At 40.9% G+C, this 23,848-nt stretch overlaps 1 protein-coding gene across 2 annotated transcripts in view; it reads left to right on the top strand.

Annotated features, from left to right (window-relative positions):
- Positions 1 to 23,848, top strand: part of LOC124265948 (mucin-12-like) — a 189,219-nt gene that overhangs the window by 10,670 nt on the left and 154,701 nt on the right. The gene's annotated exons all lie outside the window — the stretch shown is intronic.

Here is a 23,848-nt window from a genome sequence, read left to right as displayed (position 1 = left end):
CCAGTTTGTTGTAGACGACCTCGCAAGTCATACACAGTACGACGGCTGCATCCCATTGCTCTTGCGACGTCAATAACTGATCTTCCCGCTTGCAACATGCCAACGGCACGTTCACGTTGAACATTTGACAATCGTGGCATTTCAAGTACCGTTAGAACTGCGGTTTAAAAGTGTTTTTTCAATTCTTGAGGCCAATGCAAACACGTCCATATGAAGAAAACTTCGATGCGAAGATCACGTGATCGAGTGCACGTGCAAAGCCTGATTTGGCACTAACGTCATTTGCAGGAGGAATGGATGGGTTTGAGTGGGTTTTGCTAACGTTTTTCTAGAGTCGAAAGATAGGGATCCCATTTCGGATACATAGATGTATCATCAGAGAAAAATTATTCATTATTTTTCAAATTACATTTTGTGAAGTTTCTTTTTTGACTCAGTATATGTAAATATTAAGACTGTGATACCACGTGTCTTTCAGTATCAGTCAAACATGGTATGAAATGAGATTATATACCTTTGTTGTAGAATTGAATGTTCTATTAAAATTAAACAGATGGTCATTTATATATGCTTTTCCTTACTTTCCAAGTTTGGTCAAGCACACTGTATACTTTCTTTTGAGCACTAGTTTATTATGTTCTTATTTGTTCTGTTGTACCTTCATTTGGAACCGCAGTCACGACAATATTAAAGAGACCCTGATTAGTCTACCATGTGTGTTCCAACAGTATAAGTGAAATCAGTAGGGGAGGTAATCTCCTATACTAAGAATGCAGAGGGTGTAGTTGCACTGTAATTAAAACTGATTGTATAAAACAGGTATTGTTCTTAACATGCTGATTAAAAATGGTGTTTTATTGTACGTGTATTTTTTGCCATTTTATTGAATACATGATACTGTGTTGGACCACAATTTCGTGTTTCTATTTTAGATACTGGAAAGTCAAAGGAGGTGTACCTATCTACAACATTCAGTAGCAGCGTGTTCCAAAAGGACATTTATGATGCAGGTATACATATTCCTATCTGCTTTTACCACATAGTTTTTAAAATTGAAGTCCATCTGAGCACGAACTGATTGTTTCTATGATAACTTCACCTAGTTAACCCTCTAGCTCTAGTGACAATGGCTCAGGCGTGTGAGCAACTGGATGCATGGTGACTGTTGCTAAGTTACTGTTTTATGGTGCGGTCCCAGTGCCGACTTTGTGCTACTTGACCTTCTCGAGTCGGTCGAGTTTCAGGTCGAGTCAGGTCAAGTCAAGCTTTTGAATTTTTTTTACATGTCAAAAGTTTTCCCTGATTACCTCCTCGACCGTCGGTCCGAGATGGGGGCGAGACCAGGTCGAGAATAGGTCGAGGTACGTCAAGTTTGGGGTCGACATTAGGTCGAGTTGGTCGTGTTGAAGGTCGAGCTGGCCTGACATGCCGATCTATGTTCGTGTTAGAGTCGATCTGTACTCGGCCTCGACTGGACAAACTTGAGTCGACCAACTCGTTCTGGACTCGACCTGGAGTTGACCGACTCGACCGAAAGTCGACCCAGCTCCACTTAATGATGACCGCATAAATTATCGCGATCTTCCCAATTGATCATCAGTACCAAACAGCAGTCAGTGGTAGTACACCCTCTCCACACCAACTTGCTGCCACCTAGAGGTCCACCCTGAACACACACCCTCCAACACTGCACAAAGCAGCTGAACAAACTGGTTTCTTCCCCAGCTTTGACTCCAGTGCTGCAGCAGGTATATCTCCGAACCTGCCAAGCGGTCTCATGGACCCTACACACACCTCAGAGGATCAGTCACATGTTCAGGACTCTCAGCAAGGACAGGGAAACTGAGAAGTAGAACGTGATACTCATATGTTGTCATGAACATTTTATACTGGTGTGAAATGTTACTTTCAGATAATAATAATAATGAGTGAATTTGTAACGCGCCAATCTCCACGCCAGCTGGTATGCTCATGTAAAGTTATACTTTCAGAGGTGTTATTGGACTGAGTTTCAAATAAACTTTCTAAAAAATATATTTCATCCCATATGTGTTTTTTTTATTTTCTTCACATCCATTGCCAAGTGTAAATTAAAATACATCTTGCAAGATTGTAAGAAAGTTTGTTTTGTTCATTTTGTATATAGTTTTCATTGTGTTTTTTTTGTCGCATTCACCAAATGTAAATAGTGTAAATACAAACCAAACAAAAGTTCCGTTGTAAATGAAGTAGCCCTAAATAATAGAGTACCCTTTAAAGTCACTTGAATATCATGTTCTCTTACCAATGAACAGCTCCTGGGACCATGCAATAGTCCTTGAAATCGTTTTTTTGGGTTGGATCCATCTTGTGGGGTAACGTTCCTCGCACCCGGTTATCCCCATCAAGCAGCTATGTGCAGGAGCTCCACTCGCCTGGGGTGAGTGAACAGTCCTCATTCTCCTGGTCTATGAGGTTCATCTGGCTGTTCTCAGTATGTTGTGTAAAGTGACGCATCTGTTCAGCTCTGTCTCCAGTGCTATTCAGGGAGCGGAGGAGGATCAGGAACCTCTTAGCCAGAATCTCCAAGGCTTTCTCTAGATACTCGTCTGTCCCGAGACAGTCTGCAAAAGTCATAAATTAAACATTTTTAAGTCAAATCCATTCAAAATTCAAAAACATTTACTTTGATATATTACATACACCCAAAGATAGTAAGTTGTATGATTTAGTTATGAAAAGAACAATTACCTGCAGTTGAAGATCTGCCGAGAGGGGTCCATCTGACGAAGATGAAGATATGGGCCGGGCGTCTGATGTTGATCCATCTGCCCCTACGTTGACACACAGGAACCTGAAGTCGGCATCCGCGATGTGCCAGCAAGACAATGGAGAAGAAGGTCTTGTTGTAGAAGAGGGACCCGCTCCTCTTGATGCTTATGTGCTTGCCACAGAGGCAATATGGAAATTGCCACCTTTCCTCGAAAGCATGGGCTACAGCATCCCATCTGCTCTGATCCCACTCATCTGACCGATACTCAGCTTTGATGGTATTGATGTGCTTACGGCTGAGGCTGCAGCTGTAGAGGAGGGTTGGCATTCTCCAGTTCATCCACCAGTTCAAGCAGGTGCCAGGCAGTCTGCACCAAAAATTGTAAGCAGTATCGGCTTCTCGGGGCCACAAGGTTTCATGATGGTGATAATAAGTCCATTTGTATAGCGCCCTATATCCAATCACCAAGTGGTTGCTCATGGCGCTAACTATATACATATTTACAATAGGAGTTCATTTAGATGTCATAGTGCTTCTTGAACAGGAAAGTTTTTAGGTTAGACTGGAAGCTGGCTATTGAGGGGGATTCTTTGAGAGACACGTGCAGATTGTTCCAGAGGATAGCTGACAAGTAGGAAAAACGTCGGTGTCCATATGTCTTCAGACGTGCATTTGGGATGATGAGCAGCGACTGATTGGCTGATCTCAGAGTCCTGGTTGGAACATACTCCCTTACAAGACTAGAGAGATAGGATGGAGCTGCGTTGTTAAGACATCTGTAAGTCATGCTAAGTATTTTGTATTCTATCCTAGCTGGGAGTGGTAACCAGTGCAGACGCATGAGGATTGGGGAGATGTGGCTGTGCTTGGTGGTTCTACAGATCAATCTGGCAGCTGCATTTTGGACTTTTTGCAACCTGGAGAGCAGGTCTTTGTTCATGTTCCCAAGCAGACTATTACAGTAGTCCAAGCGGGACAACACCATAGATCTTACAAGATGGTGTGTTGCGTCAGTTGTTAGTAGGTGGCGTATGCTGGAGATATTCCTTATGTGATGATAACAGATTTTACATAAGTTGCTGACGTGTGGCTCCATAGAAAGTGTAGAATCTATCATGACACCCAGGTTTTTTACTGTAGGGCTCACGGAGATCTGAGATTCACCTATCTTAAGTGAATTCACACTCAGTTTAGCTCTGTTGGCTGGTGAACAAGCTATGAGAATGTCTGTTTTGTTATCGTTTAGTTTGAGTTTACTTGCTGTCATCCATGTCTTCACATTGCCTACACACACTTCAACTTCTGCAACTTGTGATTTTGCGTCATTAACATTGAGTTTTCTTAAAAGTTGAGTATCATCAGCATAACAATGATGTAAGATGTTATGCCGAGTAATAAGGTCCCCAAGACTGCTGGTGTAGAGAGTGAATATCATCGGTCCCAACACGGAACCTTGCGGGACACCACATGAAAGGTTGCATGTCTGCGATCTAGTATTTTGGATGAGCACAAACTGAGATCGTTCTGATAGGTATGAGGAAAACCATCTTAGAACAAAGCCGCCTAATCCAAAACGGTTTTGTAGACAATCAAGAAGCTGTTTGTGATCTATCGTATCGAACGCTGCCGATAAATCAAGAAGGACGAGTACACAGGCCTTGCCAGAGTCTACCGCTCCAAGCAGGGTATCCATTACATGGAGTAAAGTTGTCTCAATGCTGTGATTGCTCCGATACGCTGACTGGAATTCATCGTATAGACTGTGGTTCTTTAAATGAGCAGTAAGGCGGGTCTTCACAGCTTTTTCAAATACTTTGGACACAAAGGATAGATTTGAGACGGGTCTGTAATTGGCCAAATCATCAGTGTCATGATCCATCACACAGAAGGTTGGTGTTGAAGCTGCTATCAGTTTCTTTACCTCTTCCTCACTGAATACATCAAATTTGTCAAGATACATATTTGAGGTTACAATGTCACCTTGTACATACTCTGACAGTTCACACCTGTCAAGATCTCAACGGATCTTTGCTATCTTCTCCACGAAGTAATTGCTAAAATCCTCCGCAAGAGATGACATATCTGTAGTATCTGGGAGACTAGAAGACTTCTCCTGTCCCAGAAGAGAGGACATGAAATCATACATGGATTTAACTGAGGTCATGTTCTTGATTTGAGCAATGCAGTGCTCAGATTTGGATTTCCGTATGGTCATATTAGTAGCATTCCTTGCAGATTTGTACAACTGTCCGTCAATTTCCAAATTGGTGATGTTGCTACTTTGCAGTCCTCAGATTGAATGGGTACCCAGTGAAAATTATCCCTGTAATGTATTCAGTTCGTCAACCAAGGGCATACTCGGCAGAAGAAATGGAATGGAAAAATGGAATTTCGTCGAGAACCAATCGCCACGGTCGAGCACAGGTCGAGTAGAGGTTGGGCCGGTCGAGTACAGGTCTAGCTGGTCGAGTATTGGTCGAGTATAGGTCTTCTCAACTTGGTTGACCTGAGTCGAGATGAGTCGACTGAAGTCAAACTGAATTTGAACTAAGGTCGTGACGAGCTCGTTATGAGGTCGTTGTGAGATCGACTCAGATCAAGATAAGCCCCAGATCGAGACAAGTCGAGTAGTTTCCAAAGTCGAGTCGGTCGAGCTCCCGAGATCGCCACTGGGACTGCACCATAAGCATTCGTTTACCAAACTATAAATGCCATAACAGTGGGAGTGAAAGCATAATCGTGTTAGCAATCTAGTAGGCAATCTTGTACTTACCAAACGTAGGGCTGTCAAGACATCAGTGCGATTGGAAAGTTGCTGCTTCTGCAAGTAAGTAGGTAACTTACTTACTTAACTTCTCTTCGTCATTATAAGCTATAACCAAAGTACACTTACACTTCATTGATGTTGCAGGTAAACTCGTCATCTACCCTAAATGTATGCAGAGGATGTTGTCAAGTGAGTACCCAAAGATTCTGTCTGTACTTGAGGAAATATATGGATGGGGAGCATTTATCTACGTTGGATCGTCTTTTCAGTGTGTGTTTGCAAGATATACAGAACGATTTCTCAAAATTAAGAAGAAGTTGATATGTGACATCTGCATTTTTGGAAAGAATAGACCAGCAATCCTATTAACTGTTGCAGAGGACACAAAACATAGGGATCATTTAATCAGTTACAACTTGAGAATGAAAAGAAATTTGGAAGAATGGATAAGCGAAACATGTGTTGAATTCAAAGCCTTGTCTGTAGTTGTGACCCCTGAAGACTTTCAGTTTCGAGGAAATTTCAAACGAATAATTTCCTATGCTGAGGCACAGTCGCCGACATTAGTTCTTCCCTCACCTTTGGCAACAGTGATATTGACTGTGGAAACTTTTCTTCGGAAGCTGGCAACCTGCAAGTTCGTTCACAGATTTTCTGGAGTTTCCGAGGAAACTGTATATCCTTAATGAAGACTTATTTGAAGAATTCATTGAACTGATGGAAGAAAAAACTACCAAAACAGTGTATTCCAAGTGTTCAGAATATACAATGCTCCTGGCTTGTGAACTAGGGTACAGATTGGCTCTGATTGGTCACACATCTATCCATTCAAAATCAGATGAAGAGAGAATTTGAACACCTGAGGTAAGCTTTTGATTCATATATCGTTGCCTTAAACACGTGAATATGGTATATATGTAGGCACAATATACATTAAATATGTCGCTTTGTGTAATGTTTTCGTTCATGTCATTTGGCCAACACAAGACACATCAAGCAGTCTTCGCCGTTTATTACCAACCGACCACTACAGGGATACAGACGCGACCGCGCATGAACTGCTTGTGCTTTTACGGCATACGGGGAATGCTGAGGCCAGGTTACGGATTCCAGGTTGCTACAAGAAACAATATGCTCACAATAACACATATAAAGCAAACAAAACCGTATATTCTACACTCTGTTTTGTTGAATCAACTAGTTGGAATACAGGATTGAAGCCACTGGCTCAGTTGGATTTGCTAAATATGTTACTTATAGTAATAGTAAATCCATTCTATCATCTTCTATACTTTCTCTAAATTTGAATATTGTCGACATGTCAGTGGTATTTAGAAATGTGTTTAGCAAAAGTGAAGTAGCCGCATGCCCACCTTTTCTTTCCTCTGCTGTTTGTTACCGCTGTGGTGACAAACATGGGGGCAATGACTGTACTATGGACGTGAACTGTACAAATTCCGGTGGCAACGATATGGCCTCTTCCATGTCTTGACCAGTATGGCAACGCGAATCAGAGATCCTAAAGATCAAACACAAAGAAAATGTCTCCTTTCATGAAGCTAAGAAGAGGGTTGCAAGTTTAACTGTAATAACTTCAACCATCTCTTACTCTTCAGCTATCTCCCGTCCTTCGATCAAAACTGCAACTATCTCGTGTCAGACCGATCTGACATGGTTCAGATCTTCTCAGCCCATCTCAGCCACTCCATCTCCAAAACCTAAACTCCCGAATCCCAAACACTAGCGAGCCACAAAAGATTGGATTAAAGGATAGACGCCAACTTCCCCACTCAGTTGGATTTGTTAAATATGTGACTTATAGTATAAATCAGTTATTGTAAGTACCTTCTATACTGTCTCTTAAGTTGAATATTGTCACTACGTCCTTAGTATTTAGAAATATGTTTGGCAAGAAGTAACCGCATGTCCACCTTTTCTTTAAATCCCCAGAATCATGTCCCCATCTTTTTGGGTTAGATAGATTTTGGCAAGAGGTGGTTGGTTGCGTTTACCATGAACCCCCTACTGATGGTATCACTGCCCACTATATTAGGCACTTCAATGTCCTGTTCTGAATTGAATATTTGAAAACACGGTCCTATTAGAGCAGTCTTGCTGTGTGGGGCACAGGATCCTGTATGACTTGCACTCGAATTTCTGCATGCATGAGCTTTAGTGTTCTCAAATCTAGTACTAGCGAAACTTGCGTCTTTACTTAGGTGATAATATTTCCTCCTTTTCAGGAAAGGACATGCCCAGTGCGTTACCATATTGAAATAGAACGCATCATTCATATAGATAGCATCATTACAAAGTGTATAACGTATTCAACGTATAAATGATGTTAGCACACAATGTACATTACGTAAGGATTGCCCTTAGCCCTCATAACTGTATAATAGCTGGTAGTATGTAAGAACATACCTACATTACCTCTCTCTCGTGTCATCAGTGAATTATATGAGTTGAAATGCAGCTGTCACCAAGGGAAGCTAAATAACATAATCACTAATTAATGAAACCAATTGCATAAATTTCTGCTATGTTTTCAGGAAAGCACAAAACCTGTCCATCTCGATCACTTACGACAGGAATGTTGCTGATGAGAACTTGGAAGAAGGCGATGTGCTCTTGTCGTCGTGGAAAGGGGGTGTAATTATATTTCGAAAGGGTAAGTTTCGTTCATTTTCTAAAAGTTATATACTGCTTAACAAAGAATAGTAAAATATACTCTAATGAAAGAAAAGAAAGAATGGCAAAAGTAGAACAAACACAGCTGATATTCATACAAAATGAATACCAAATTTGAATTTCTCATGTCTGTAGGTTATGGTGGCTGATTCGGGCCATTGCTTTATCGAACTGAAAAAATCTAGGCAATATCACAACAAAGCGATAGCACGACACGATATTGCGATATGGCGACACGATATAGCAATATTGCGATACAGCCAAAAACGAAATAGCGATAACATGACATGGTGATAACAAGACATGATATAGCGATAACGCAACACGAAATGGCAACATCTGCACACGACTTTGCGATAACATGACACGAAATGGCGATATGGCGATACAATAACATTATGTAGAAAAGCGGGTAAGTTGAATCATTCTGATGATTCTATAATATGATACGGGAAGTATGTGAGATAAACGCATTCGTAAAACCTTCCATGCTACTGAAATAGCTCATCCAAGAGCACGATGAGTGATGACATATTCCAAACTCTGATACTTGTCCATGTCACGCTCATGAGAACTCTGTAGTCTATAAGAGTTCGTCAGAATAGATTTGAGCTCTTAAGGTGCCTGATCGATCTGCCTGATGTTATGGGAAATCGACCACTGAAGGGTTTATTTTTAAGAATGATGGTTGCTTTTAAAGAAAGGAAAATATCATTAGTTTGGCGGGATATATGATTTTAAGGGGACTATAGATACGTTTGTATATTCCTGAGGTGAGTCACCCGAGTGAGTTTAGTTTTACGCCGCCCTCAACAATATGGCGGGTTAAGTCACCTGTGGAGGTGACCACCTCCGTGGTCAAGTGGTTAGAGCGTCCGCCCAGAGAGCAGATGGTCGCGGGTTCGATCCCCGACCGCGTCTTACCAAAAAGACGTTAAAATATGGTACTTGTTGGTCCCTGCCTGGCGCTCGGCATTAATTGGTACAACAAGGACTAGTCGGCTCGGAGTCAGTATAATGTGTCTGAGTGGGGTATTCATGCTTCACTGCGGCATGGTATCTCAGTGGGCTAGCACTATAAAACCAGCTTCAGTCTGGGCTAGTACAAGCAGCCGCACATACACATACACACGCATGCACGTCGTCATATCAGCGAAATATTCTCAAGTACGACGTTAAACCCAATTTCACCTCACCTCACCTCACCTGTGAAGGTCTGGGTTAGAATTGATCTTTAGTAACCCTGGCTTGTTGTAAGAGGCGACTAACGGGATCGGGTGGTCAGACTCGCTGGCATAGTTGGCACATGTCATAGGTTCCCAATTGAGCAGATCGAAGCTTATGCTGTTGATCACTGGATTGTCTGGTTAAGACTCGATTATTTACAAACCGCCATCATATAGCTGGATTAGGCTCCAAAATGTTCTGTGATTATGACAATGAAATAGTTCTACTCAAGTGTATCTGCGTTTGTTCCAGTTTTACATATTAATTCCCAGTGAAATTGAAACAAAGTGACATGCCATTTCTCATAATATATCATTACAAAACTATGTCCACGGATTGTTTCATACAAAGTGTATCCAAGTGAAGTGAATAAAAAATTGTGAAAAAATAGTATGCGAGATAAACGCATTCGTAAAACCGTCCATTCTACTAAAATAGCTCATCCAAAAGCACAATGAGAGATGACATATTCCAAACTATGATACTTGTCCATGTCAAGATCCTGAGAATTTTGTACTGACTGACTGACTGAGTTTGGTTTTACGCCACTTTTAGCAATATTCCAGCAACATCACGGCGGGGACACCACAAATGGGCTTCACACATTGTGCCCATGTGGGGATTCGATCCCGGGTCTTCGGCGTGACGAGCCAACGCTTTAACCATTAAGCTACCCCACCGCCCCTGAGAATTTGGTAGGCTATAAGAGTTCATCAGAATAGATTTGGGCTCTTACGGTGCCTGATCGATCTGCCTAATCTTATGGGAAATCGATCTCTGAAGGATCTACTTTTAAGAATGGTGGTTGCTTATCAAGAAAGGAAAATATCATTGTAAACGAAAAGTTCTAGAATACTTTTCTTCTTCTATCTATAAATAAGTAAACAATACATTGCACACCAAAATAATTTCAGTAGGTACAGTGGAACCTGTATAATCCGACACTCACTGGGACCGGGGGAAATGTCGGATTATACAGCGTATCGGATAATTCACTGTCTCGTTGCTTGAATACTTTTCAAACAGTACCATACATTGTAACTGGCTTCATGAAATTAATGTTTGATAGCTATTTACTTGGTAAATAAAGGGAAAAAAACAAAATCAGTATTTACATACACATGCATCATTGGTATTTATTCTCTTCAGTACAATGTACATACCATGCTGACTACCCAATCACAATCATATTCACATTTTCATGAAAAAATCCTCCATTGTAGCCATTGACAGGTGGATTGGCAATTTTAGTCTAATATGGGGAGAGGATGTCGGATTGTACAGCGTGATAGTGTCATTGTTACCAAAAAATGGTGTCGGAATTCTGAATGTACAGATGTCAGATAATGCAATATTAATATGATGATAATATAGAAGAACGCTGCCGGGGCCCAAATATATATTTTTTTTCGGAATACACAGATTGTCGGATAATTCAGAGTCCACTGTATAGTAAATCAATCTCAGAGTTTTTGACAATTATCGTTGGCAATTTGGCCGGATGTAGGTTTTAAAGGGGAGTATAGATACGTTCGTGTATTCCTGAGTGAAGTCACCCGTGAAGGTCCCGGATAGAATTGATCTTCAGTAACCCAATCTTGTCTTAAGAGGCGACTAACGGGATCGGGTGGTCAGGCTCGCTGGCTTGGGTGACACATGTCATAGGTTCCCAATTGCGCAGATCGATGCTCATGCTGTTGATCACTGGATTGTCAGGTCCAGACTCGATTATTTACAGACCGCCACCATATATCTGGAATATTGCTGGGTGAGGCGTAAAATAAAACTCACTCACTAAGTTAAGTAAAAGTAGTATATCATATTCATTACAGTGCAGTTAAAAGCAAAGCCATGTGTAGGCCAGCAGCAAATGGCCGGTTGGCCACGGAAGCTTAATATTGTGGATGAGGTACTCGGTACTGCAGACTGACCATACATGTACTGTACATACCATACCAAGATGCCTGAAAGTGAGAATATATGTAGAATTCTGGTTTTCAGCGGGACTGGACCCTCATAAAACGGCAAGGCAGGTGGACTGATGATCCCCTCTGAGATGCTATCTGTGCGTTGCTGTACTATCATGTAATTGTATATTTGACGCCGAATAAAGTGTTGTGGACCCGCTGAGGAACTTCTGTGTTTAAGGAGACAGATAGCCCAACTAAACAGCCCGGGATACAATGTTACACATGATTGGATTAAAGTATTTGATTTCAAAAGTAGGTCCAATTCATTTATTTTTATCAGATTTGTGGAGGCAAGAGCATTAGGATTTTACTGGAAAGATACATGTACTGTCATCTTTTATATCAGTTCAGACTGCACATACTGCAATTTTGAAATATATACCCCAATGTATTAGGCGCGTTCGCAGCACATGAACCTGCGACCCACTGCATTTTATAGATTGGGTGAAGCACGTGCTTTACATGTGCATTCTAGTATGATCGCCTGTTTGAGCTAAAAGTTTTAAAATTGCCCTTAGTTTCAGGTTGTGCTTAATTAACGCTCATGTGTATATTTAGTTACAACACGTATACGCGCTACAGATGTTGATAAGGCGTTTAACATGGGCCTTAAAAGACATGTACATCTCAAAACGGCATGGCAGTTTACCCAATTCTAGAAAAAACTGAATAGTACACTTTATTTTTAAAAAGGTAGAACTTATCTTTTACAAAGTAAGAGTAACACTTTCTCGATTTGGTTGTAGCTCATACGATGGTTTTAAAGATAAGACAATGATAAATTTGTACAATAACGAACTTTTACTTCGTGTTGTATGTATTAAGATTGAATATAATCAGCCAAATGATATGCTAGTAATGACAATTTAAAGAAAACCGGTAAATAAGTCAAACATTTTTACATTTAGTGTAATTTTCAACACTTATGGATGGAACAGTGATTCCATTCGCCGACGTTGTTCCATTGTGCTTTATTTAGTGGTGATATGACGCCGAAGTTGCTATAAGAGATCTAGTCTTAAATAATAATAACCACTCCACCTTTTAGTGCTTTGTCGATCATGTTTGTTTCTTTCTGTATGTATTATTCGGTTGTTGCTGCATTTTGATGATTCAGACGATGAGTTACACAAAAGCACCATATTCATGATGGGCATGCATAGATGATTACTATTGCATAAAATCCATTTGCATACACCGAATATTATCATTACATGAAATCCCTAGAAAGTTTTTGCTTTCTCACTTAAACTAATACGATACTAATTCAAATACAACATGGACGCATCACACAAATACACATAAGTACATACTACATACACACAAACTCATATAAAGATGAATATATCGCTTTATCGCCATATCGCAGTATCGCTGTTTCGCCATGTCGCGTAACCATTTCGTATTATCGCAATTTCGCTTTATCGCAGTATCGCTTTTTCGTCATATCGTTATGTCGCACATTATCGCCGTATCGCTATATCTCAATATCGCTGTTTCTCCATTTCGTGTCGTGTTATCGCCATTTCGTGTCGTGTTATCGCTTTGCCGCAATATCGCCTAGATTTTTCAGGGCGATAAAGCGATGGCCCGAATGAGCCACCATAGCAATAGACATGTGTAGGTCATCTGCATATGGCCGGTTGGCCACGGAAGCATAATATTGTGGATGAGGTGCTGGATAGTGCAGACTAGTCATACATGTACTGCACATACTATACTAGGATGCCTGAAAGTGAGAATATATGTAGAATTCTGGTTTTCAACGTGACTGGACCCTCATACAACGGCAAGGCAGGTGGACTGATGATCCCCTCTGAGATGCTATCTGGCCGTTGCTGCACTATCATGTAACTGTATACTTGACGCCGAATAAAGTGTTGTGGACCCGCTGAGGAACTCCTGTGTTTGAGATAGCCAAATTAAACAGCCTGGGATACAATATTACACATGATTTGATATAAGTATTTGATACAAAAGTAGGTCCAATTTAATTTTTATCAGATTTGTCGAGGATAGAGCATCAGAATTTTACTGGAAATGAACATGTATGGGAATGTAAACATTTTTTAGGGTGAAAAATCTAGTAAATAAAATATAATGTACATGATTTATGAGCAAGGATGTCAATCTGTCTATACAGATATTTATAGATTATGGAAGTCTGGTATTAAGCATGCTGTCTTGTAGTTGTTATCTTTAATATCAGTTCAGACTGCTCATACTGCAATTTTGAAATATATACCCCAATGTGCTAGGCGCATGTACCAATGTGCCAAGCGCATATATCACTTTATCGCCATATCGCAGTATCGCTGTTTCGCCATGTCGCGTAACCCTTTCGCATTATCGCAATTTCGCTTTATCACAGTATTGCAATATCGCCGTTTCGCCATTTCATGTCACGCTTTCTCTATTTCATGTTGTGTTATCGCAATTTCGTGTTGTGTTATTGCCATATCGTGTCTTGCCATATCGTTGTCACCATGTCGAGTCGGGTATTCGAGTCGTGTCTTGCTATCGCCATATGGTGTCGTGTTATCGCTATTTTGTTTTTCACTGTATCTCTATATCGTGTCGTCATATCGTTTTTAGGCGATATCGCCTAGATTTATCTGGGTGATAAATCGATGGCCCGAATCAGCCACCATAAGTAATACTTTGATGTTGAAGAATGTATATATTGCTTTCGAATGAATGTGAAATGTGTATAATGGACTTGTGTACATGTGAGAACATGCTCGCATTACTGTTTGGCTGAAATAATGCTGACGTGACGTCATCAAATTTGAACTTACCCTCACATATGAGGAGCTGATTGATATATATGTGCTTCAACTGACTGGCATAATTGTGTTCAGAGATGACGAGCTGATTAATGCTGTACTTATATGTATAAGTGGTATGATTCTGTTCAGAGATCACAGAGACAGCTGCACGAAGAACCTTGGCGTCAGGTGTTGTTAACTGCAGTGCAATGGTGCAGGATGAAGAAAGCCACAACGAACTGATGGAGCTCGTTTGTTTGCTCATTAGAAGGACAGAGGAACAACTAAAGAACACACTGCATCGTGCTGACTCTAAATACCAGATATCAGCACTGAAATCGTTCAGTATATATTCACGAGATGAAGAGATACAGCCGTATTCTGTGGGGAGTAAGTATATGTTTACTACTTTTGATGGAGAGGGTGTTCAGTTCAATCTATGCCTCATTTATATCCAGTACAAATTGTGACATATTCAGGCAGATACTTACTGTTTTTATGAGCATTTTATTGGTATTAGATTTTTATTAGTGAAGATACATGTCGATTTTTGCTGGAGCAACTGTGAACATTCTTATTTTCCGCATTAAGCAGCTCATGTTAGAACAAAAAAAATATTATGAATAATATTTGATTTCTGTGAGAACTGACTGTCAACGGCTCATCGTTCTTTTCACATTTAACATTATGACTGAACCCATTGTTGCAGCTGATGCAGTGTCTAGGTCACCGACACCGGAGATTCCAGGGTGGGTATTTATTTTATTGTTCTCCTATTACCATGGAAATAGCTCAACTTGACATTCACATGATAAACCTGTATGTACACATCTATAGTCTGGCAGAAAACTTTTCGTGATGGTGTTGGGTCACTTCACTCAAAAACTCCGAGTACAATCGTTTTGTAATTTGACATGATGCTGTATAATTGTTCTACCATTGTGAATTTTGAATTTTATGAATTATGATTTAATAATAAAAAAGTTGTCAAGACACAATAACATCTTACTTGTCAAGGACGTTAGGTAACTAATCGGATCAGCCCCCAGGCCGTGTAAATGTGCATTGTGTCACTACCAATGAGTGGCCAGGGTGCTGTTCTGATCAGTACTTGTAGTTTTTAAGTAAAGTGACCAAACAAACACCGTTACGAAAAGTTCTCAGCCAGACTATAGTTGTTTTATTGTACGATAAAATTCGGCACTTCACCAGATTGTATTTGAAAGGAATACACTATCGTGGGTAGCATTCCATACCCAAGACAGTGAACATGATTGTGAGTGGTATGAAAAGGACGTTAAGTGCTACTAAAGAATAATACGTTCACAAGCCTGATTTAATTGTTCCCGTACGAATTCTTATAGAAAACAAATATGCAAAATCTAATCTGTTCACACGTGTTTGTTTGTAATGTGTTCCACAATATTCCAGTCATATGGCTTACAAATAAATATTATTGAGTATCTTATTTGTCTTCCAGCTTCAAAGATAGCACGGTGCAACGAGATCTTTATTCACAATACACCGATTCTCAGACATCCAAATCCAGTAATCGCAGGCAAATGGCGAAATTAGAAGAAGCAATGTATGCAGAAGGTCATCCTGGATATTTGGATCACATGACACTTTCACTGGGCACAAACAGGGACGAGGCAGCGGACATATCCTCTGCTCGACTTAGCAGATCAACATTTAGTCATCCAGAGGATACACTGCATAATATAAACACAAGCCATAGGAGTACAAGTAAAGGCGTCAATGATCAAACTCACCTGCGTACATGGCTGGGCACTCCAGAATTAAACATTGAAAGAAAGCCCTTCAGGGATATTTCGCATATATCAGCAGATCAACCAACGCACACGAGAGATCCAACCAATCCAAACTCGATCAATCGTTCAGTTTCAGAAGGCACACATCAAGGAAAACAAACGTCCTCAAAGCAAAACAAAAATCCTCCGGAATACCGGTGTACGACACTCGAAGGTGAGCAACTGTTAAATAAAGAAGAACGTTTCCCGGGGCATCAAAGATATACTCGACAGACAGCCTTCAAACAGCAAAGCAGACAGCCAACAGAAGTTTCAGAAACTGCCAACCAGAATGAACCAAGACCTTCTCATTACAGTACCAACGCCGAGACACGCCATGATGAAAAAGGCACAAATACGACCACGAGGCCTCTCCGAGACCGGAACAGTACTCGCGGAAGTAGTGTTTTGACTGATTCACACAGCACAAACACAAGTGAACAAAGGCCCAGTCCCTCTTCCCAACACAGAGACCATGCCAATACTTCATGCATCATGAACCAAGATGCATCAACAAGACACAAAAGCATAAACGCAAGTGAACAAAGGCCCAGTCCCTCTTACCAACACAGGGACCCTGTCAATATTTCATACATCATGAACCAAGATTCATCAACAAGACACAAAAGCATCAACGCAAGTGAACAAAGGCCCAGTCCCTCTTACCAACGCAGGGACGATGTCAATACTTCATACATCACTAGCCAAGATACATCAACAACATTAACAAGACACGACAGCACAAACGCAAGTGAACAAATGCCAAGGCCCTCCTACCAACACAGGGATCCTGCCAATACTTCATACATCCCTAACCCAGAAACACCAATTAGACACAAAATCCCCCCGAAACACAACCGAAATGCTGGCAATAAACCACATATAAAACCAAGAAGAGGCCAATCATTGCATGGGTTTGTGGGTGAATCACACCTCACAAACCAAGGAGAACCAAAAGCTATAGAAGACAGCACTATGAAAAGTCCGAGATTGGACGCCCTCAGTACCATACCAAAAGGTATTGTTAAAAGAGGGAGTATAGCTTTTAAATGACCTCACTACCTGTTGTCCATAATGGTCATGTTGTGCAAAAGCCAACATAATTGGTTGACAGAGTTGCCTGCTAGAGTTACACCTCAGTCTGGATGGATTGTCATTTTTTTTAAATCATTGGTTTGACTGGCAAAGGATGTATTTTTACAGGCTGTCGTATTATAACCCTGTCGACCTCAGACACACCAACTGACGATTCTGCATGGTCATGACATTGATCTGGGGGAAACGTTCCAATTTCCAAGTCACATTGCATTCCAGGCATACATCAACGGATCATAAACATAAACTGTTGATCTATTGAATGCCATATTTTACTCACTCAGTTGTTTATAATACAACGAGGAATAGAATTAAATTGATAACAGTGATATGAGTTCTGGAGAAGATATGATACATGTGAGGGATCAATCGTCCTAAGGTGAACAACTGCTAAACATAGAACAACGTTTCCATGGGCATCAAAGATGTGCACGGCAGCCAGCTGGCAAAGCAGACTACCAACAGAAGTTTCAGAAATTGCCAACCAGAATGATCCAAGACCTTCTCATTACAGTACCAATGCTGAGACATGCCATGATCAAATAGGCAGAAATAAAAATTCAACCGATAACCAGTGAAATGATTGCTGGACAAGATATGGTGTATATGAGGGTGAATCGTTTAACATTTTCGAACTGGATGTCCATTTCCTCGAGTTTTTCAGGTGATAAGGACGAATATACAAGGAACAAAATTGACAAAGCAAGACTGTGCTGTATTAATGTTAAACAAGAAAGTATATACACACGATTGTATCAGCAACAGTACAAAACCAACAATAACCACTTTTAGTTTGACCCGATGATCTGCACACAGCAGCGACATAGTTGCAGCACGTATATCTGAGAATGAATAGAACGAAAAGAACATTGTCCATTGTGCAGTTCTGACCATGTGGGAAGCATGTGTTTATGGACGTACTGTAAAAGCACCGTCTGTTTCCGGAAAACAAGAAACAAAATAGTAAACAAAGGATTCATAAGGGAGATAATTTATGGATGTCAACTTCCTTATCACCAAGATAACAAAGGTGTGGATTATGTCCGTATGTGTGTCCCTTCTGTGTGACATGTTTATGCATGGAACCTTCATGTGGGACCAGAAATAAGCCGTCTGGTTCAGTGTTTCCTCTCTAAGGTGTCACCAAGCGCAGCATGTTAACATGCACATTTGAACTTTATCATAGAAACAGAAGCCAAATCAAAGCTGCAACAACATCAAGGCAATCTGAGGGGACATGCTGATGCAGGATGCAACTCGCCACACAAATATTCAAAAGACGTTACCAGACCACCAAGAGTACTTTTGCTATTACATAAACAGAACATTTTAAGTTCGTGTAGTTAGTTCTATATACCTAGAGAATTGTCATGATGACCCATGAAGATCCAGATTAGAATTGGTCTTCAGCTACCCATGCTTGTCGTAAGAGGCGACTGACGGGATCGGTTGGTCAGGCTCGCTGACTTGATTGACACATGTCATCGTATTCCATTTCTGTAAATGGAATCGATGCTCATGATCTTCATCAGTGGACTGTCTGGTCCAGATTTGATTATTTACAGACCGCCGCCATATAACTGCAATATAGCCGAGTTATGTTATAATCTATTGTGTCAGAGGTGGGACACCCAAGAAAACAACCAACATCAAGAGTTGGTCATATCTGCTTGGTTTGCCAACAATCTTGTCACTGTCCAGTCCTCTTAACCCCCTACTCGTCATCATCCCATGATCTTAACGCCCCCCTACTCATTACTGTCAAGTGCTCATAATGCCGCTCTACTCGACACTGGCCTGTGCTCTTAACACCCCCCTACTCGTCACTGTCGAGTGTTCTTAAAGCCCTCTACTTGTCACTGTCCAGTGCTCTTAAAGCCCCCCCCCCCCCTCCCCCTCATCACTGGCCAGTGCTCGTAACGCACACTCGTCACTGGCAAGTGCTCTCAAAGCCACCCACCCTCTCTCCTACTCGTGACTGTTCAGTACTCTTAATGTTACTCATCACTGTCCTGTGCTCTTTGCTCTTAACCCTTTCATACTTGTCACTGTTAGGTGCTCTCAAAGCCACCCACCCTCTCTCCTACTCGTTGAGCATATTGTGCTTGACATTTTTTCCAGCAATGAATTCTTATACTTTTATCATCCGATAATAATGATGTTACATGTTGAAAATGTTTTTGTCACCTACAATTCCATGCAAATGGATTATCTGACTCCTTGCTGTAGTTTTCGTATTTTTACTGTTTGTTGCGTCCTCTGAAACTATATGACTTATGAAGCTGAAACCTTCCATGAATGATCTAATTAGGTCGGTACAGATATGCACCCAAGTCTGTTACCAACAAGCTACAGCACATCCAGAATGCAGCTGCTCGGACAGTCTCCAGCTGCAGGAAGTACGACCACATCACCCCCATCTTAGATGACCTACACTGGCTGCCCATCCGACAGAGAATCAGCTAGAAGATCTTGTGTCATGTGTATGGATGCCTGTCTGAAGATGCTCCACAATATCTGTGTGATTTGATCACGGGGTACAAACCAGTTCGATCACTGCGGTCAGAAAACAAGCTCTTGTTGCAAGTTCCATCTGTGAAATCTGTGAACTATGGACAACGTTCCTTTGCTTTCAATGCAGCAAAAGGAATGGAACAAACTCCCGACAGTCTTCAACTCTTGCCTTTTTCCAATCTCAGCTAAAAACCTATTTATTTAATACTGCCTTTCTAAAATGACTCTTAATACCCACATATGTGTGCGCTTAGAGCATGCATTGAGCATGGATTAATGCGCCATATAAATTCACTATTATTATTATTATTATTATGTTTTACAGATTGAAGATAGTATGCAGCAGAGAGGGTTCGGGTGATCTTGGCACAGTCAGGCTGGTAAGGCTAATCATCAGCTCAGGGCAATTGCCCCCTCTACACGCAGCCCAGACAGCGAATGGGACTTCTCCCAGGAAACGCTGCCTAGTCGAACCCACCAAGAACTTTCCGGAGAATATGAAGGCTCCCCTACACTGCAGCCTTCTGCATTACCCAGAGTATCAGAAGGGCTGTACTCCCGGTGGAGAACCCGGGCACTCTCCTTATCTGCGAGGGGGCGGTGGGGTAGCCTAGTGGTTAAAGCGTTGGCTCGTCACGCCGAAGACCCGGGTTCGAATCCTCACATGGGCACAATGTGTGAAGCCCATTTCTGGTGTACCCTGCCGTGATGTTGCTGGAATATTGCTAAAGCGGCTTAAAACCAAACTCAGTCAGTCAGTCCTGATCTGCTCCAAGAGATCAGCAGGTACCAAACCAAGGGCACCGAGAACAATGGGGAGCCTGGCGACAGTGCATTTGGGATGCAAGCGAAACATTTAAAAGGCGAGGTCCGCATATTTATCATGCTTTTCCTTAATCTTGCCAATCACATTGGTGTCAAAAGGGACAGAAAATTCAATGATATAAATAAATTCATTGGCTTTATCAAAAAGGACAAGATCAGGTTTGTTGGCAGGAATTCTTCTGAGGCTGTATATGGGCCTATTCCACAGAAGTTTGAAAGCATCATTTTCCATGACGCCCTGGACATGTTCAGGGTCGTACCATGGATGGACCTCGGAGTCAAAGCCACAGGCGTAGCGGAGAAGGTAGTAAAAGCAACGAGCCATGCCATCATGTTGTTTAAGATATGATGTTTGCGCCAAGGAAGGGCATCCACTGACAAGGTGTTGGACCGTCTCCGTGAATTCATTGCAAAGTCGACATTTCAGATTGATATTTTCTTTAAGAATCACATTTAGGCGATTGCGAGTGGGAAGTGACTGGTCCTGAGCAGCAAAAAGGAAGCCCTCAGTTTCACATTTAAGACCAGCCGACTTTATCCAGGCGAAGGAGTCGGTGGGATTGCTATTCCGTTCAACACACTGCATGTACACACGATGCAATGGCTTCTCAGAAAGCTTCTCCACAAAAGACCGACTCTGGGCAGACTTGATTATTATTATATGTACAGCAGGTACGTTTCTGTATACAGAAATGTACTCTGAAGAAAGTCAAAATACAGAAACGTACCCGGTACCCTAATCGTCCATGTTACGCAACCCCAAACCGAAACTGTATGTAGTATTTATAATGCTGTGCCCGTTCAACTGATTGCGAGAACTGTTGTCCAACGAGAAATGTTCATTTCCGCATATGCTTGTTCCTTATATAACGCATTAGGTGTAGTGAGTACTGGATTAGATGAAGTTCCAAGTTTATTCTGTTTGCACTTACATTACTTATTCCCAAAATGCTTCATGTTTTCCTTTTACTGTGAACATTTTATTTGAGAGTTTTTCAATGTAGGTGCTTCTTCCAAAATATGGGTAATTTGTCTTAAAGTGAATTCTTCTTGAGTCTCGTAATCTACAGAGCCTTGGATCTCTAAATAATATGTGATTGTGGCTGTTCGTGTAGAATCTGTATATTACGATCCAAAACTGTGTTTCACTGGAGATATTGCTTGTATTGCCGTAGATTTTGTACAATGCCCTGACGTCATCAATTACATGATTCAAAATGATATGACATCGCTACACTGCACGTTTAGTGGCGGCACTGTGTTCAGAGATATACATTTTATCATTTAAAACTAATGAAAAGTATTTTTTGATGATAAATAGAATCTCACCCTCGTGTCTTCTGATATTAAATATACCAACGCTCATTGATAAAAATGTGTAACTTTATCAACTCGTGTTCATATATAATTGATATCATTACACACTTTGGTGAGACTCTCCATTCATTTCAATGTATATACAGGGATTTTGAATAAAGTATATCCATTAATATGGCTTGGCTTTATCATTCACCAAAGCATACCCGATTGCAAAATACCAGTGTATCAAGTTGGTCGAGGGCCTCTACTGGGGAATGGATGAAAAAAATATAGGACCCGTGAAGATCTGGTTTAGAATTGGTCCCCCCACGCTGGTCATAAGGCGCGACTAACGGGATCGGGTAGTCAGCCTCGCTGACTTGGTTGACAGGTCGTCGTATCCGAAATGCGTAGATCGATGCTCACGGTGTTGATCACTTCATTGTCTGGTCCACACTCGATTATTTACAGACTGTCACCGTATAGCTGGAATATTGCTCAGTTCAGCGTTAAGCAACAAACACTAAACAAGACGTTGAAAACCATGTTTGAGCAAAACAAAAAAAAGAAAATAATTTGTTTCCTATTTGCGATGGTTGTAAAAGTAAATAATCTCCCACAGTGAATCTAAATGAATGTATTTGCTCTCGAGTTGTTAATAGTTTGGACTTTCTAATTCGATCATGTAACACACCATGTGTAGACAAATGGATTCCGGAGTATGCTGTTTATACGTCTAAGGGAGAGAATCACTGAATATAGTTTATTGTTTGTTGTTAAACGCCGTCCTCAACAATATTCCAATTACTGACAGTGATTTGTAAATTATCTGTTCTGATTCAGGTAATCCACTGATTAACATCACAACATGGAATATCGTTTATCGGAAAATGTTATGCCAAAAAATAATATGAGGAAAAAGTATGAATATTACTCATTTAGTCTTTGTACCTAAAGTGAGTGTGTGAGTGAGTGCTTGTTAAAATTCCACGTCCACGTCGTATGGTCATACTGAGCAGGACCAAGCCTGCAAAACACACGCACGCACACACGCACACACACACACACACACACACACACTCACACACATCCCACCACCACCACACACACCACACACACACACACTTTAGGTACAAAGACTAAATGAGTCATATTCATACTTTTTCCACATATTATTTTTTGGCATAACATTTTCCCGATAAACTTCGACATAGAAATGTCACTGATAATTGCAAAACCAACTGTACAGATATCATCAATGACTTATTTATACGCAAATTACAGCAAGAGCTTGACAAAAGGTTATTTTCTGTAGGTACTTAGAACATAACTAACGTCAAATATGTAGTGAGTGGGTGAGATAAGTTCTACCACAATATTAGCAATATTCAAGCAATATCATGGCAGGGGACACCAGAAATGGGCTTCCCACAATTTGCTGATGTGGGATGACGAGTGAAAGCTTTAAGCAAAAGGCTACCCCACCACGCTGTCAAAATATGCCACACAGTCATATCGATCCCAGGTTTCAAGTAATGTATATAGTGCACAGACCTGACCTCTCCCACATACATGCACACATCTAATCAGGCATAACACTGTACAACTTCTACTGGAAGGGGGACAACTCTATCCAGATTTCATGTCATAGTATATTCACGGGTTTATGTGCATAATACGTTTTGCAAAGTTGAGTTGAGTTGAGTTTTGGGGGTTTTGCGTCGCATCAGCATTATTTGAGCCATATGGTAACAAGATCAAGTCTGCACACATGGACATTTTAGGTACAAAGCTTAAATGATTTAAGCTTTTAAAAGCATATTTAATAATTACATTATTATTTACAAACAAAAAATGTCATAGCACCAACTTTTAAAAAAATACAACCCTCAACAGCATGAAATAAGTGATTTGCTTTACAGGGTTACAATTTATGATACAAGTCAACTTCCCTCAAGTAGTTAACAATGAGATGTCCGCTCGCGCGGGAAAATAGATCTATCACATTTCTCGCTTCATAGTGCGAATCCCTTGCAGTCGAATAGTCCACACAGTCAAGCAGAACATGCTTGATGGTGAACAGTTCGTCGCAAAAGACACACATGGGAGGCCCCTCTCAATCTGTTTTG

This window comes from Haliotis rubra, unplaced genomic scaffold (genome assembly GCF_003918875.1).
Source record: "Haliotis rubra isolate DU_JTF1 unplaced genomic scaffold, ASM391887v1 Scf1220, whole genome shotgun sequence".
In the NCBI taxonomy this organism is placed as follows: domain Eukaryota; kingdom Metazoa; phylum Mollusca; class Gastropoda; order Lepetellida; family Haliotidae; genus Haliotis; species Haliotis rubra.
This window is presented reverse-complemented; position numbering and strand designations above follow the sequence as displayed.